This window comes from Equus asinus, chromosome 3, assembly GCF_041296235.1.
Source record: "Equus asinus isolate D_3611 breed Donkey chromosome 3, EquAss-T2T_v2, whole genome shotgun sequence".
NCBI classification, from domain to species: Eukaryota; Metazoa; Chordata; class Mammalia; order Perissodactyla; family Equidae; genus Equus; species Equus asinus.
Window position 1 is genome coordinate 119,873,281 of NC_091792.1, and position 16,496 is coordinate 119,889,776.

The window sequence follows — 16,496 nt, forward strand, 5'->3', positions numbered from 1 at the left end:
TCTCAGCTTCTTTCCGCCAATCCCACGAACTATAAACAATAACAAAAGGTATCTTATATTTATACAAAGCTATCCTCAGAAAAGCTCAAGGACCTGAACGAAGCTTGTTTTCATATACAAGGGTTCTTATATAATCCCCAAGGGGGAAGGGAAGAGAGGGTGACAATTGAGTTAGGAATGTTGTCATTTCTAGTGAACAAAACAGAATAGTGAGGCCCTATGGCATGATACACTGATAGAGATGACCAGGACAGGAAGTTCGTCTTCCAATTTCCTGTCTGGAGTTCTGCACACTGGGCCACACTGCCTTGTCAGATATCTGAAAACCTGGAGGAGACGACTGGAGGGGAAAAATTGGGAGAGAAAGCCCAGCCATGTGAGAAGGGATGCTGCAGTCTCACTGCATTTTAATGCCTTGTTTTTACTGGTCAGGATCTGGCAGCTCCTAGAGTGTGTGTCCCTCTTGTCCTTGGTAGAACTGATTCTGGGGAGAATTTTCATCACCCTCATTAAGAGTTATAGCTGAATCATAGTAGATTTCATAGGTCTGGCTGGTGTAGAGAAAGAGCCATCTGAGCAAAGGGCATTCTGTAAATATTTATTTCAGGCTTGGATACAAAGATGAGTAAGGTATAAGCTCTGCCCTCAATAAGTGTATCGCCTAGCAGAAGAGACAGACACAGGATAAAAGAATCTACAGGTGCTGGATGAATGCAATAATGGGAAGGCAGTTACTTTTGACTTTGAATTTAAGTCAGGACCTCATGGTGCTAGGACGGGGGCATTTTGGCTGGAGTTGGAACAATAAGCAGGACTGGTTTTAAGGGTTGTCTTCTACAATGCATTAGAGCAGTAGCTCTGTATTAAAATCACCTGGGGACGTTTTAGAACATGCCCCCATCCCTAAATAATTGGATTAAATTACTCTGAGTGTAGCCTGGGCATTAGTATTGTTGAAGAGCCCCCAGGTGATTTTACTGTGCAGCCCAGATAGACAATCAGAAAACAGGCTGGGCTTCGGAATTTGGCAGCCTTGTTCTAGAGCCCTGTGACCTTGGGCAAGGCCCATTGTGGGGGCAGCGTGAGTCTTCCACAACTTCACTGTTTCCTCCAACTTCTCCCCACGCCTCTGAAGAAACTCTGAATGGGTGAGTCCCTCCTCTGTGACAAACTTTCCTTGACTGAAGAACCCGGGGCTGGGAATCAGGAAAGTTGAGTTCCATCCCAGCTTTGCCACTGAGGTGCCTTATGGGTTTGCTGGGTCACATAAGAAGATAAAACAAAGACATTTAGGATTACTATTTACAAGACACTCAATGAGCTAGGCACTCAATGCATCTCTGGGCCTCAATTTCCCCATCTGTTGAGGTTTCTAGATGAGTATTTTTAGGTCATAGTGACCAGACCATGACCAGAATTATTTTAAAAGAGTGATACAAAACATAGCAGAAATGGACTATGACCAGAATTATTATTATTTATTTATTTATTTATTTTTGTGAGGAAGTTAGCCCTGAGCTAACATCTGTGCCAGTCTTCCTCTACTTTGTATATGGGATGCACAGCTAACAAGCAGAGCAGGTCCTTACCCGGGATCCAAACCTGCGAATCCTGGGCCGCCAAAGTGGAACACACAGAACTTTAACCACTCAGCCACTGGGCTGGCCCCAGAATTATTTTTAAAAAGAGATATAAACATAGTAGAAAAATGGAGTGCACTGCATAGGACAAGTATTGTGAAGTAAAATTTTTTTCTCAGTTATATATATTTATTATACAAATATTATATTTAGTATGTATTTACTGGGTCATGATGTAAAATACATCTGATGTTGTGGGTTGTAAGATAAAAAGTTTGAGAGTGCTCCCTTCAGCAGCACATAAACTAAAATTGGAAGGATGCAGAGCAGGTTACTGTGGCTCCTGTGCAAGTGTGACTTGCAAACTCATGAAGCATTCTATCTTTTTTTTTTATGTTATATGTTTTTTACCACAATTTAAAAAAAACAGCTTTGAGAAACATGGGGTTAGATGCTCTCTATGGTCCCCTTCCTTCTGCTCTGTAGCCCATGACTACCCCAGCCTACTAGAAACTCGCCTTTCTGTGACCTCCTTTGAATTATTACCATGTGATTCTGGCCCACCATTTACTTTTTTAAAGAGGGAGGCAGGATGGTGTAGTAGTTAAAAGTACCCTATTGAATTAGCTAGGTCTATGTCTGAGTTTACTTTCTTCTCTTATTAGTTGAATGACCTAGAAAATGTACCTGACCTCTCTCAGCCTTGTGTTCTCAAGGGGATAACACGTAGGATGCATGATGGTTACAGGATTAAATACGATGCTGTAGGTAGAACTCTTAGCACAAGCCACCTTGTTCACAGAAAGTGCTCAGCGTACGGCAGCAATTATTGTCTCACTTCCCGTTCTACCGAGATTTTAAGACACAGTCCACAATTTAGTGCCTGGCACATGCAAAATCATAAATACCTTATGCTTATTTGACTAGAAAAACAAGGCTTCCAGCCTCAAGCAGATCCTAATGCTGGCGGGCAGGCGTTCTCTGTTGGCATGCCCCATTACCCTACGAGACTCGGGAGGAGAGGCAGGGCCTTCTGTGTCCTCTACCCACATGTCCCCTTTGGCTTTTTTCCCTGACATGGTCAGCTGGACCTGGGAAGGCAAGGCAGAAGGAGGCAGATCTGGCTATGATTTGCTTCAAAGATCAAAATGACCCTGACATTTCAGTGCCATCAGAATCGAGACAGATGGAAACTCAGGATCAGCTGTGTCACAAACTGGGCATCTACCTGAGAAGGTTACAGAAAGAAGCATAAGCCAAAGAAATAGAAAGAGCTGGTGGCCAGAACACTGAGAAACTGAGGGGTAAGATCCAGACATACACCAGGAATAAACAGCCATCTTCAAACAGTCAACAAATGAGCAACTCACCAGGTCCTAATTGCCTCGTAGGCTGGGAACCAAGGAATTGACTTGTAAATGATTAATTTCAGGAACTACCAACTAATCAATGGCTAGGGCTTCTGTGTAATAGTTTCCCCAGATTTATAGGTGGTGATTGTGTGAATTGGATCATTGATTCTAGAATGAGATAAGCAGCAATATTGGTAACCTAATCTACTTACTCCAAGTAGCTACAAAGAAATTAGCTACCCTTAGTGGAAGCCAGCCCATTACTGAAGAGTGAAAAGAAGCCCATTCATCATGGCAGAGCCTCACACCAACCCGTCTCCCTGGAGCATTCAGCTATGCTGAGAAGATGTTGACGGAGAAGGGGATAATGATCCATTAGTAGATATATGGAAAAGGGGGTGCGAGTGGCTCAGGGAAACCTCGTGAGATCGCACAGGGAAAAAAATGGGCCTTAAAATGATAAAAACGGTAAAAGTACAATGTTACAAAGATTATACAAATAGTATTAGAAAGAATAGGACTGTTGAAAGTAGCACTCAATGCTAGTGTGTTTTTTTCTGGAAGAAAACTTAGTTTGAAATTGTATGGTGAAAAAGAAAAGAAAACGTATGTGAATAAGGTAGCCCCACCTAAAAAAATGTTGCTAACACAATGGTTTTTCAGGAAAGAAAAGGCAAGGATGCCTGGAAATAGCTGCATCTAATCAGCCCCCATCCCAAGCAATCAACTGAAGTCCAGGAAATTCCATATGTAACCAGAAGAATAGACATCCTGGAGCATTTTGCCACAGTTAAGATTAGCGGAAACAGACCCCCATCAGCGCTAGTAACAAAGAAAAATTAAAGGTGAAGAAACTGCTGAGGCTCCCTGTGCCTCTCTTCTGGGAAGGTGCTCATGGGGGTGAGAAGGATGGGAATTAGGACAGAGGCAGTTGCCGTGGCTATGCTGACAGCCCTCTGTTCTGAGACCACTCCTTCAACAGCAACGCAGACCGTTGTATTTTCTCCAGGGAAAACAATGCAAACAGTGACTAGGGCTCAGCGTGTCCTCCTGACATACCCTAACAATCCTTAAAAAGGTTTGTTAACATAGCAATGGTTTATGTTTAGCACTTTTTGGAGCTTAATTCCCTACTGAAGGTCATAAAGATATTCTACTGTATTTTCGCCTAAAAGATTTAAAATTTGCCCTTTCACAATGAATTCCTCCCTCTCTATGAAATTGAAAGACACAAAAAGCACAAGCCAAAAAGGAAAAGATGAATACATTTCACTTCATTAAAATGAATAACTTCCACTTACCGAAAATATCATAAAGAGAGCAAAAAGATAAGCCACCAACTTGGAGAAAATATTTTTAAAAATTATTTATTATTTATTAAGTTTATTTATTGCAGTGACATTGGTCTATAACATTATATAAATTTCAGGGGTACATCATTATATGTCGATTCCTGTAGATTACATCATGTTCACCACCCAAAGACTGATTACAATCCATCACCACACACGTGTGTCTAATCGCCCCTTTTGCCTCCTCCCTCCCCCCTTCCCCTCTGGTAACCACCAATCCAGTCTCCGTCTCTATGTGATTGTTTGTTGTTGTTTTTATCTTCTACTTATGAGTGAGATCATATGGCATTTGACTTAGAGAAAATCTTGACACCAAATCTGACAAAGGACTAGGACCCAGAATATATGTAAGAATATCTACAACCCATCAGAAAATGTCAAAAAAACATAAGGTAATTCACAAAGGAAATATAAATGACTATTCAGTATAATTAAAAGATTCTCAACTTTGTTGGTAATCAGGGAAATGCAAATTACAATCATAATGAGATATTATTTTACAAGGTTTTGTCTACATGGACAAAATTATGAAGTCTGACAATACCAAATGTTGGTGAAGATGTGGAAAAACAGAATCTTATGTGCTAATGTTGGGCTTAAAATTATACGGTTTCTTTGGAAAACAACTTGGCGCTGTCTAGCACAGGGAAAGATTACATTTCTATGGTCCGGGAATTCCACTCCTAGGTGTGTACCCTAGAGAAACTCTTGCATATGTGTTCTAGGAGACATGTATAAGACTGTTAATAGAAGCACTATTCAAATTAGCAAAAACACAAGCAAAGCTGAGCAAATATTGTTTGGGGATACCTACACTGTAGTCAACTATTGTTAAAAAGCAAGAGTATGATAAACACAAAATTCAGGAAAGCGGTTATGTTTGAGGGGAAGGCAGGAGGATAGGAGTTGGGGAAGAGGACACAGCTACTTTCAATCGTATTGCTAACGTTCAGATTCTTCAGTTGGCCAGTGGTTTATATATATTGCGCTTATTCCATTGTAGGCACAGAATATTACATAATAAATTGCTTTTAATTTGTAAAAACAATGGGTGAACATAGAAGAAAAATCTCTAATGGCTCAGTGCCAAGGAAAACAAGAGATCTTGGTAACTTCAGTCTCACTAAATAGGAGGGGAAGGGTCATTCGTGAAGTGGCGGATTGCTCTCTGTGGGGGAAGGTCTGCATAATGTGCGTGCCCCCTGAGATCTTCCCAGCTGGCCTAGTGATCAGAACCTGTGCCCATGGTTACACCCTATTACTCAGGTTGGCAAGTGGCCTGAGTGGGTAAGTGGTGATCAGTTATGGAAAAGGCATGCTACTTAGTATATGAATGTTGTATGTGGTGAGATCCATCTTAGATGATTTTCCACGCAGAAAACTGAGGGCTGTTCTGGGGCAAGGCCTTTTGGTCTAATACTGGGGTTACTCTACTTTCTACCTTGGTTGGGTAAATTTGACACTGAAGCAAGGCTGTTTTCTCATTGGTTAGCATTTTAAATTGTAATTCTAAAGACTCATACTTGGGTCTTGACACTGTTAGACTTTGTAACCCTAGCACCACTCATGTAACCACAACCCTTTTTTATTGCTATTTATATCTTAAATATATTTGGGTCTTACTCTCCCAAAAAGATTATAAAGTTAACGTTTATAATTAGCTAAAATGGCAGGATTTTCTAAAGCCCTGTTTTGTTCATCCTTGATGCCAAAAACTTGGCAAAATAAGTGCTTAATTGGCTTTTTATTTTGAAAAATTATAAATTCACAGGAAGTTGCAAAAATAGTACAGAGAGGTTCCATGAACCCATCACTCAATTTCCCCAATGATCATATCTTATGTAACCATGGGACAATGTCAAAACTAGGAAACTGACATTGGTATAATGTATGCATATAGTTCTGTGCCATTTTATCATGTACAGATTCCTGGAACCACCACCAAAGTCAAGATATGGAACTATTCCATCACCACAACCATCTCCCTTTATAGTCATCCCCAGCTCTCTCTGCCATCATCCCTAACTCCTGGAATCTGCTTTTCATCTTTATAATTTTGTCATTTTGAGGATGTTATCTAAACAGAATTATATGTTATATGAACTTTTGAGATTGGCTCTTTTCACTCAGCAAAATGCCTTTGAGCATAGAGTTAGGTCATGTTTTTTTAATCCCCTCTGCCAACCTCTGTCTTTTCATTGGTGCATTAAGACCATTTACATTTAATGCAATTATCGATATGTTAGGGGTTAAGTATGTCATTTTATTTTATGTTTTCAGTCTATTTTCTTTCTGTTGTTCAGATAGGGTAATTTCTATTGTTCTATCTTCAAACTCACTGATTCTTTCTTCTGTCCTCTCTATTCTCTTGTTGAGCCCATCTAATGAGTTTTTTAATTTAAATTATTATTTTTCAAGTTCTAAAATTTCCACTTGACTATTTTTTATATCTTTTGTTTCTTTACTGACACTTTCTATTTTTTCATTTGTTTCAAGTATGTTTGTAATTGTTTGCTGAAGCATTTTTGTGATAGCTGCTTTAAAATCCCTGTCAGATTATGTCAACATTTATGTCATTTCTGTTTTGGCATTTGTTGATTGTATTTTCTCATTCAAGTTGAGATTTTCCTGCTGGAAATACTGTGCTGGTGGGGGAAAGTGGGCATTGTCTCATTGCTGTCAGGTGAGGAGAAGACCCAGTTTCCCTTATCTCAGCCTCTGTGGACACTGAGAGGCATGGTATCTCATTATTGCTGGGTGGGGGTAGGAGACCAGGCTCCTCACTAGGCCTCCACTGGCACGAGTTGGCTGGGAGGGGAAGGGGCACCTCCATACTGCCCCCATGTGGCCTCACTGACATTGTGGAAAGGGACTCATTATCACTGGGTGGAAGTGAAAGTCCGGAATCTTTACTAGGCATCCTCAACGTTATCCTAGTGGAAAGGAGAGGAATGTACCCCATTACCACCAGGTGGGGTAGAAGTCTAGGCTCGCTATGTGGTCTCCGGTAACACTGAGGGGTGCATGCTTCTTATTTCTGAGAGGGAAAGTCTAAGCTTCCCACTTGTTCTTCTCTGACACCACCCCAGCAGGGGATGGGGTGCCTCATTATAGCTGGGTGAGGATAGAAGCCTAAGCTTTCCACTTGGCTATGGTGATGAGGGTGGGGCCACACTTTTTTCCAACTTCTCTGTACTATTTTTGCAACTTCCTGTGAATTTATAATTTTTCAAAATAAAAAACCTATTAAGCACTTATTTTGCCAAGTTTTTGGCATCAAGGATGAACAAAACAGGGCTTTAGAAAATAGTTACTTGCCTGGAGTATGGAAGTTATTGTCTACAAGTTTTCTGTCTTGCTAGGCTGTCCATTTCCTGGGTCTTTGTAAAGAGAACAGACTTTGGGAGGATTTTTTTTTTTTGGTCTGTGCCCATTGGTACTTCCTGGTTGTCAGCTTCAACAGCATCCAGTCTGGGATATATGAAGAAAAAGAAAACCCAGGGAATTTACCACTGTGTCATCCTTTGGGTCACGAGGTCCCTAGACATTCTGCCTTCTTCTTTCTAATGTTCAAGTCTTCTTATATTTCTTTTATATATAATGTGCAGGAATTTAACTCTACTTAGTGTGAGTAATAGAGAGAACTGTGTTTATTCCATCTTGTCCTGGAACCAGAACAGTTAATAGGTTTTAATTGAATGGATTGGTGAATCTCTGCCCTTCTTCTTTTTCTCTATTTTTCATTGTTCACAGAATGGGAATAAACACACAATATGTACTAGAATAGCTTGGGAGAAGCAGAGGGTCATATTTACAGACATGGTAAAGAAGTTGATAGAACATAGCTGTCTCCATCCGTGATAAAAATAACCACATCTTATTTGTTTCTTTAAACCATCTATTACAAGGGAAGGCTCAATAACAGCTAGATCTCTGTTGAGAAGTCCCATGTCATTAGAAGTCCTAATCCCCTACATGTAATTGGCACATTACATAAACAGCACAGGTACTTGTGCTAGTCACTGGGGATACAGCAGTAAGTATAACTTGGTGTTTTGATAGTTGGCAATAACGTGATGTGGTACAGTCTTCGTTTATCATAACGGATACCCAGTGGGCTTTTTCAATCTGGAAACTACTTCTTGTAGTTCTAGGAAATTTTCTTGTTTTCTTTCTTTCCCTCCTTTTCTTCTGTTTGCTCTTTTGGAACTTCTATTTGTAGGATATTGGACCTACTCTTTTGATTTTCTAATAGTTCTTATCTTTTTCATTCTCTTTGGTTCTTTAATCTTTCTTTATCTTCTCTCTCATATTTTATACCTTTGTGTCTTTTGAAAGATTTTTCTCAATTTTATTTTTCAGATGTTTTCTTAATTTTTTATTTCAGCTGTCCTATTTTTAATTTCCAAGATGCATTTCCTCTCTTATACTATCTTTGTCTGGTTTGGGTACTGAGTTATAATATGCCTCACGAAATGAGGTGAGTAGTTTTCGTTCTTTTTCTGTTTTCTAAAAGAGTTTCTGTAAGATGAGAATTATCTGTTCTTTGAATGTTGGTAGAATGCCCAGGTAAAATTTCCAAGGATGGATGTTTACTTTGTGGAGATATTTAAAATTATTGATTTTATTTCTTTAATAAATGTAGGATTATTCAGGTTATCTGTGTCTTCTGGAGTTAGTTTTTGTCATTTTTTTCTTAAAATTTGTTCATATTATCTACCTTTTCAAATTTACTTATTATTAATATTCACTTATCATGTCAATCTATTCTGCACTGGTAATTATGTTCACTTAATTATGCCAAACATGTTTAGTTTATCCCTTTTCTTTTTGTCTCTCCTCAGAGTCAGAGGTTTGTGAATTTATTGGTCTTTTCAAAAAGCCAACTTTTGCTTTGGTGATTTTCTCTAATTTATCTGCTATTTCATTAGCATTTATATTTACTACTTCATTCTTTCTACTTTATATATTTTCTGTTGTTTTATTACTACATTCTTAGGTTATATATTTAGCTTGTTAATTTTTCAGATTTTCTTTTTAGAAAAAAATTTAAGTTTCCAAATTTCCCTCTAAGTATTGCTTTAGCTGCATCAGACATTTTCATTATCTTTACATTCTAAGTATTTAAAAATTTCCTTTGTGATTTCTTCTTTGACTGAAGTTATTTAGAAACATGTTTTTAAATTAAAAAAAAAGATTTGGTAATTATATTTTTGTTGTTGATTTCTAACACAGTTTCATTTTAGCCAGATAATTTGTTTTGTACAAATTCTGATTCCTTGAAATTTGTTGATACTTGTTTTATGGCCTTACACATGGTCAATTTTCATATGTGTTCTGTGTATGTTTGAAAATAATGTCAATTTACCAAAATATAGATGTATTGTTCTATACATGTCCTTTAGATCAAGCTTGTCAATTATATTGCTCAAGTTCATATTCTTACTGGTTCTTTTGTCTACCTGGTCTCTCAGTTACTGAGGGAGATACATTAAAATTTCTCACTATGATAATAGATTAGTCAATTTTATAATTGTTATACGTTGTTAACAACTTTAATTTTTAAAAAATTATGTAGTGATTCTTTATCTTTGATAATGTTTTGTGTCTTTAAGTTGATTTTGTCTGATGTCAATTTAGCATTTAATATTTGCGTGATAATATTCTTTCATCCTTTTACTGTCAATGTTCTTCTCTCTCTAACTTTTAGTTAGGTCTCTTGTAAATAACATATAGGTGAATTTGTTTCTTTTTCCAGTCTGGCAGTCTTTGCTTTTTACCTGGAGAGTGTGTGTATTTACGTTTATTGTGATTACTAGCCTGTTTGGATTTATTTTGCTATTTGTGTTGTGTTTTCTGTTTGTCTTTTTATATTGTCTTTTTATATGTTTCTTTTTTAATTACTTTCCTTTATATTGAGTTTGGTTTTTTCTCATTTTCATTTTCCTCTCAAATAGTTGGAAATTGTATCTCTATTTTTATTTTTAAATGATTCCCTAGAAATCCTAGAATGCATTTTAATTTAGCAAAGTCTAAAGTTAATTCATTCATTTATTCTTTTCTAAGATAATATAAACAACTTAAAACGCTTTAACTTTGATCATCTCATCCCAACTTATGAGTATTTGCTATGACTAACCAATATTTAGTTCTTCTAGTCACTAACGTGTCAAAGTACAATGTTGTTTTGGATTCACCCAGTTATTTAATGTTTTCTTGGCTCATCATTTTCTTTTTGCATCTCAGATTTCTTGGGACTCATTATGCGTTTTTCTGGAGCACATCTCTTAGAAATTCCTTTTGAAAGGGTCTCTCAAATTTTCTTTTCTGAAAATATCTTAATTTTACTCATGTTCTTGAAAGACAACCTCTATGATAATATCATTCTAGTTTTATGGTTATCTCCTCTCTGTTTTAAAAAAATCCCATGATATTCTGACCTTCATTTTGGCTATTGGGAAATCAGATGTCAGTCTAATTTGTTCATTTATCAGTAATCTGTCTTTTTATCTGGCTGTTTTTAACTTTTTTTTTTTTCATTTTCTTTTATTCTCTTTTCTTCCTTTTCTCCCTCCCTCCCTCCTCTTCTTTTCCTTATTTCTTTTCTTTTCTTTTCTTCCTTCTTTCCTTCCTTCCTTTCTTTCTCTCTCTCTCTGTCTCTCTTTCTCTCTCCCCCCGCTTTCTTTCTCTTTCTTCCATTCTTTCCCTTCCTTCCTTCTTTCTTTCCTTCTTTCCTCCCTCCCTCCTGTCCTTCTTTATTTCCTTTTTTTGGGTGTTCTGTAGTATCATTACAAAGTATCTATCTAGTCTTGTACTTTTAAAAATTTATTCTGCTTGGGATTCACTGGGGTTCTTAAATCTGAACATTTCTGTCTTTTGTAAATTCATGAAAATTCTCAGTCAACATCTCTTTGAATATTGCTTTCTTCTACATTTTCTCTATCTCTTTCTTCTACTCTGATTAGATATATGCTAGCTATCTTAATTATGGTCTCCATGTCTTCTTTTCCAAATATACGTGTTCATTTTTATTTTTTTAAGGATTGATAGCTTAAAACTTGTGTCTCTCTGTTAGTTTTATAAATATGTTCAAAATATTTTGATTAAGAGCATTTTAATCACAAAACCAGCATATGTTACTGCAAATTCAGTCACAATATTGCTCAATGGAAACAAGAGCTACAATACCTGGACTCTTATCTTGAATATATTTGGTGCACACTTCTTGAACTGTCTCAGCATCTACAGCATCAGTTGCTGCTTTAAGCTCAGGGATAGGAATTCTTCTATTATAGTATCACATTTGCCTTCCAATATCTTCACAAACTGGACTTGAACCATAGAGTTGCAACAACATGTTTGTTTTTAGAAGAGTTGTGGCTCGTGCAATTTTACTTTCAGTGACACACAGAGTCACATCTATTCTTTTTGAACAAGATGTAGCATGTCTGCAACAATGACTGGTTCAAAACTCATATAGATTTCCCACAATCCTGTATCTGTGTAGGACATGTTGCGACTGAAAGCCATGGCAGAGGTTGCCATGACAGATAAGCTGGGCCAGCTTGCTAGATAAATTCATTCCTCTTCTGAAATGACAATCTTAGTTGCCAATCGATGTGTTTGCAACTATGACAGAGATTGTATCTGGATGTGCCCAACCAAGAGCTTACACAGTTCTTGAAAGATGTGAAGATGTGCCAAAGGCATCTTGTCATCCCTCATGCAAATCTCAAGTTCCTTGTTGTAAATTGGCTTTGACTTCCTGCATCTCTCTAAGGATTACTCCATACTTATCTTCAATATCTGCTTCTCCTGATGAACTATTTTGTATTGTATCAGTGAGAATTTCTACAGCTCTTGGCAAATCCAGAGAATTCTTTGGCATAATATATGGCCTGCTTTCTGGAGGTATAGGCATTGAAATAAGCATCCATGTTTTCATTTTCAAGTTCCAGATCTAATTTGTATCTATTTTTGTTGACCTTGAAATCCATATGTTCCAGAGAATGAGCTGTTTCCTTCTTCTTCTTATTTTCTTGTCAATTCCCAGCATCAATCCAGAGCCCAATTGTGTATGTTGACAACCTAGTCTTCAAAGGCCAGTCTGAGTCCATTTTCCAAACATGTTGCTCCTGTTTTAGGAACATTCAGAACAACTTGTGTAGTGGCATGTGTATCTTTTAATTTGTTCTCTCCAAATTATAACGACAGACCAGCACTTCCAATCAAGAGTCTCTCAGTGAAACCCCAGAGCCACCACCACACCATGGGAAACAGCATGGCATGGACCTCTCCTCTCCATTCTTAAAAAAATTTTTTTTTTGTGAGGAAGATTGGCCCTGAGCTAACATCTGTTGCCAATCCTCCTCTTTTTGCTTGAGGAAGATTGTTGCTGAGCTAACATCTATGCTAATCTTCCTCTATTCTATGTGGTATGCTGCCATAGTGTGGCTTGACAAGCAGTGCTAGGTCCATGCCTGGGATCTAAACTTGCAAATCCCGGGGTGCTGAAGTGGAGCGTGTGAACTTCATGACTATGCCACCAGGTAGGCCCCTCCTCTCCATGTCTTTTAACTTCTGTTTTATTTTTTTCAACTTCCTTTTCCCTCTGCTGCATATTGAGTAACTCTTGAGTTCTTTCTTCCAGTTCATTAATTCTCTCTTCTACTTTATCTAATGCTGTGTCCATCTCCTGAACTTCTTGTTTCATTTGTTATACTTTTTTTCATCCAGAAGTTCTATTTGGTTCTTTTTTCAAAACCACCTGATCATATTTTGAAGTTTTTGGTACTTTGTTACTTTTGTTTGTTACTTCTACTTTTTCTCACTCAAATGACTTAGTTCCTCTTGTGTTGTATAATTTTTATATTGTAGTGAGTTTATAATGACCTGAGGGAACCATTTGAGGCCTTCATTTAAGATATATTTATCCAGGAAGGCATTACTAATCTTGAATCATTTTAAATTAAGTTCTAAAGTTACATTTTTGTGGACCACATAGGTAGTGTGAATTCTAGATTCTGGCTCTAAAATGAGGACCACTTGTGAAGAGGAATCTTCAAGGTATATTCTACCCAGAGCCAAGGTTGAGATATCAGATCTTCTTTACTATTTTCCTTTGTGGGATAGATTTCCTTCTTTTGGCTTACTCTTGCATTAAAGATGTTAACTTCTGGGTCCTGGCCTATTTAGGGATCTTTTTCTGTTTTCACTTGGTTTAGGTCCTGGGCATTGTATCCTGACCCCTGTTTGATACCCATTAAAATGAAGACTTTAGGCCACCAGGGATAAGTTAATGCCCACAGGGACCCATTGCTTCAGGGCGATTACTTCTGAAGATTTGTGCTTGCTTGTATTTTTAACTTCTGATGATTTCCATCATTTTCCTGACAGCTCAGATAAGCATTGTAACATCCTTTATTCAATATTTTTAGGTATTGTGAGCTGGAGAGGTTTCTCATGGTATTTATTCTTTAATAGTGTGGGAAGTGGAAGTCTCACATTATTCTTAAATACTCTGATTTACGAGGTTTCCATCATAAGGTAAGCTGAATTGAAGAACTGAATAGAGACCGCCTGCCCCAAGATAAAAATCCTCTAAACACATCAGACCCAAACACCTGAGCTATTGTGTCCAAGTTATCCTTTTAGCCTATTATAGCATGGCTGCTGCCTCAGTGCAATCCTGGCCAACTTCTGCCAGTAGAAGATAGATTGAACATAGAGAGAGTAAGAAGGAACAGTATCTGGTTTATGAATAAGCACTCAGTATGAGCTACTTAGTTTGAGTTTCACAACAATGTAATGAAAGGGTAGCATTGCTTTCATTTTATAAATAAGAAAACAACCTCAATGATGCTAAGTAATTCATCAGAAGGACACAGAAGGAGCTGGAATGTTCTGAAAGATCATCCAGGCGTATCTTCCTAGAGCAGACCTTCAGAGGATATGTGGATCGACCATTTACTCATTCATCCACCTGTCCATCCATTCATCTGTGAATTCATTCAAGAAACCTTTCTTGAGAACTTGCCATGTGTATGACACTGTGCCTAACGCTGACATACAAAAATGAATAAGATAAAGAGCTTACATTCTCATATGGAAAGACACATAAACAATTATAATATTGTGCAGTAAGTTAAATGATAGGGGGTCATGAGAGCATTGGGAAGGACATCATCACTGAGACCAGCTCATGTATACCTTTGGGATGGAAAAAGGGAAGGTGGTTGCTGACCAAAACGGGTGGTGAGCTGCAGGTAGGAACATCTATAACAAGGGAAGATGGAGCAGTCTTTCTTCTTGAAATTTACCTTTCAGGAGCTCACTGTTCCTTTTTTCTAAAAAGAGGGAAATAGCTCAAAACTACTGTCTTTAAAAAGGATTTTTTTCTTTCCAGTTACCAGGAGCAAAGCTGTTGCAATCCAGAATCATCTCACTTGCTGGATGGAACAGTTCAGTGATGGTTTGGTTATCTAGCTTGCCATCTTTTCTGGAATTGAAACATTGCACAGGCGAAAGACTTGTCTGGTACAATAGCTTATGATTGCACTTTCCTCTCAATCATTCAAGTCCTTATATCAAGAGCTCTAATCCAGTTTTCGTAGACACCATCTCCTTACTGGCTGACAAAGTTTCCATGCTGGGTCTTGCAAAACTAAGCTATAAGCTTTTCTTTCACCAAAGGTTTGAATCTGAGCACAGATGTCAGAGTTAATCCAGTTACTCTTAAACCCCTGGAAAAGTGGATTTGTCTTGCTGCCTTTTTAATGGTGTGGAATTTTCCTCTACTCAGCAACTTTCTTCACTTTGTTGGTTATACCAAAATGGGTTTATCTTTGTCTGAACCAACATGATGGACAGACCTTTTGGCAAGTGAACCGTGTTTATTTCTAGGGCTTAAAATGTGGGTCATAGACACTGATAGAGACTGAATATCCACTGGGAGTCTTTATCTCACTCTAGCTGTTTGTTCTGAAAACAAAACTGTCATCAATGACCCTGGAAAACAGAACCTGGAGCTTTAAGGATGTTGTAGCAGTTATATGATATTACAGCTAAACTGAATGTGCCCAGTGGTGTTAATTGAGGTCAACTTCCAACATGCTTTTGAGGTCTGTGATTGCTACCAGAACAACCTTCCTCTCTTAAAGGCTGCATACCTATCAGTGGTCCAACCAGATCCCTGGTTTTTTAGATAAGTCACTTATCATCATAGTTGAACATATAATTTGAGATTGGGATCTTTTCTAATTAAACTTTGGCTGAGTGATCTCTAGTGAGTGCCTTATATCCGTAATTCTTGGCAGTACAGTTTGGACAGGACAGAAAGACTTGTTTCAGATCTTGACTATGCCACTTTTTAATTGGGTGATCTTGGGCAGGTTACCCAAACTCCATTAGTTTCTTCATCTGCAAAATTGGAACAACAATGTTCATCTTAATGGTTTGTTGTGAGGACTAAGTGAGATAATGTATGAAAACACCTATCATAAGACCTGGCTGAAAGTAAATAGTAGTTGTTGTTCTGATTTCCTCACTAACGTGGGCATCAAGTTCTCCCAAGATTGGGCTGCTGACTTATTGCCAAGAAGCGAGAGACCACAGATTTAAGTTCAAGATTGTATGGAGCGCAAGAATGGCCAGTCAAATTGGAGATTGGTAGACTGATTTCCTATGCTCATCTCTTCCCAGTCTTTGGCAAACACTTTGAAATATTGCAGGAATTGTGAAACAAGGGGGAGGACTAGCAGAAGGTGAGATAGGTTGAAATTATGCAATGTTTTGCAGCCCTGGTCTTGTCTGTTGCCACAGCCATCCCCCATCATTCCCCCTTTTGTACAGTTCTCCGCTCCCTGAATCTCTTCTTTGCTTTCACTCCATGACTCGTGAGATCAGTTTGGGTCCTAAGGCACCAGGGGAGCTGTGTTTGGTGTGGTGGTGAAGGAGACACACTGAAAGGTGACCGTAAGAAGAGCTCAGCTACATTAGTGTGGCAGACGCTGTGGAGTGTCTCTGTCCTTAAACTGCTCACCACATAGATTGTGGATGAGGCAGACAAGCAGAGAGGCAATGCCGCTACAGATCAGTGAGTGCCATACAGGTTTCAGCGTGGGGTTCTAGAAGCTATAGCTAATACTCCCAAGAGGTCAGAGAAAGGGGTGCCAATGCTGAGAAATAAGGGTATAAATAAGGAGTCCATGAAA

General features: G+C 38.2%; 1 non-coding gene and 2 pseudogenes across 1 annotated transcript; 1 reads left to right on the top strand and 2 right to left on the bottom strand.

Annotated features, from left to right (window-relative positions):
• The first annotated feature begins 1,861 nt into the window (after positions 1 to 1,861).
• Positions 1,862 to 1,968, top strand: LOC123284878 (U6 spliceosomal RNA). Its single transcript, XR_006526322.2, has one exon. It is a non-coding gene; the product is annotated as a U6 spliceosomal RNA (small nuclear RNA).
• Positions 1,969 to 11,431: 9,463 nt separating this feature from the next.
• On the bottom strand, positions 11,432 to 12,012 carry LOC106836925 (mitochondrial-processing peptidase subunit beta pseudogene; annotated as a pseudogene).
• On the bottom strand, positions 11,557 to 14,315 carry LOC139044988 (mitochondrial-processing peptidase subunit beta pseudogene; annotated as a pseudogene).
• Positions 14,316 to 16,496: the final 2,181 nt, after the last annotated feature.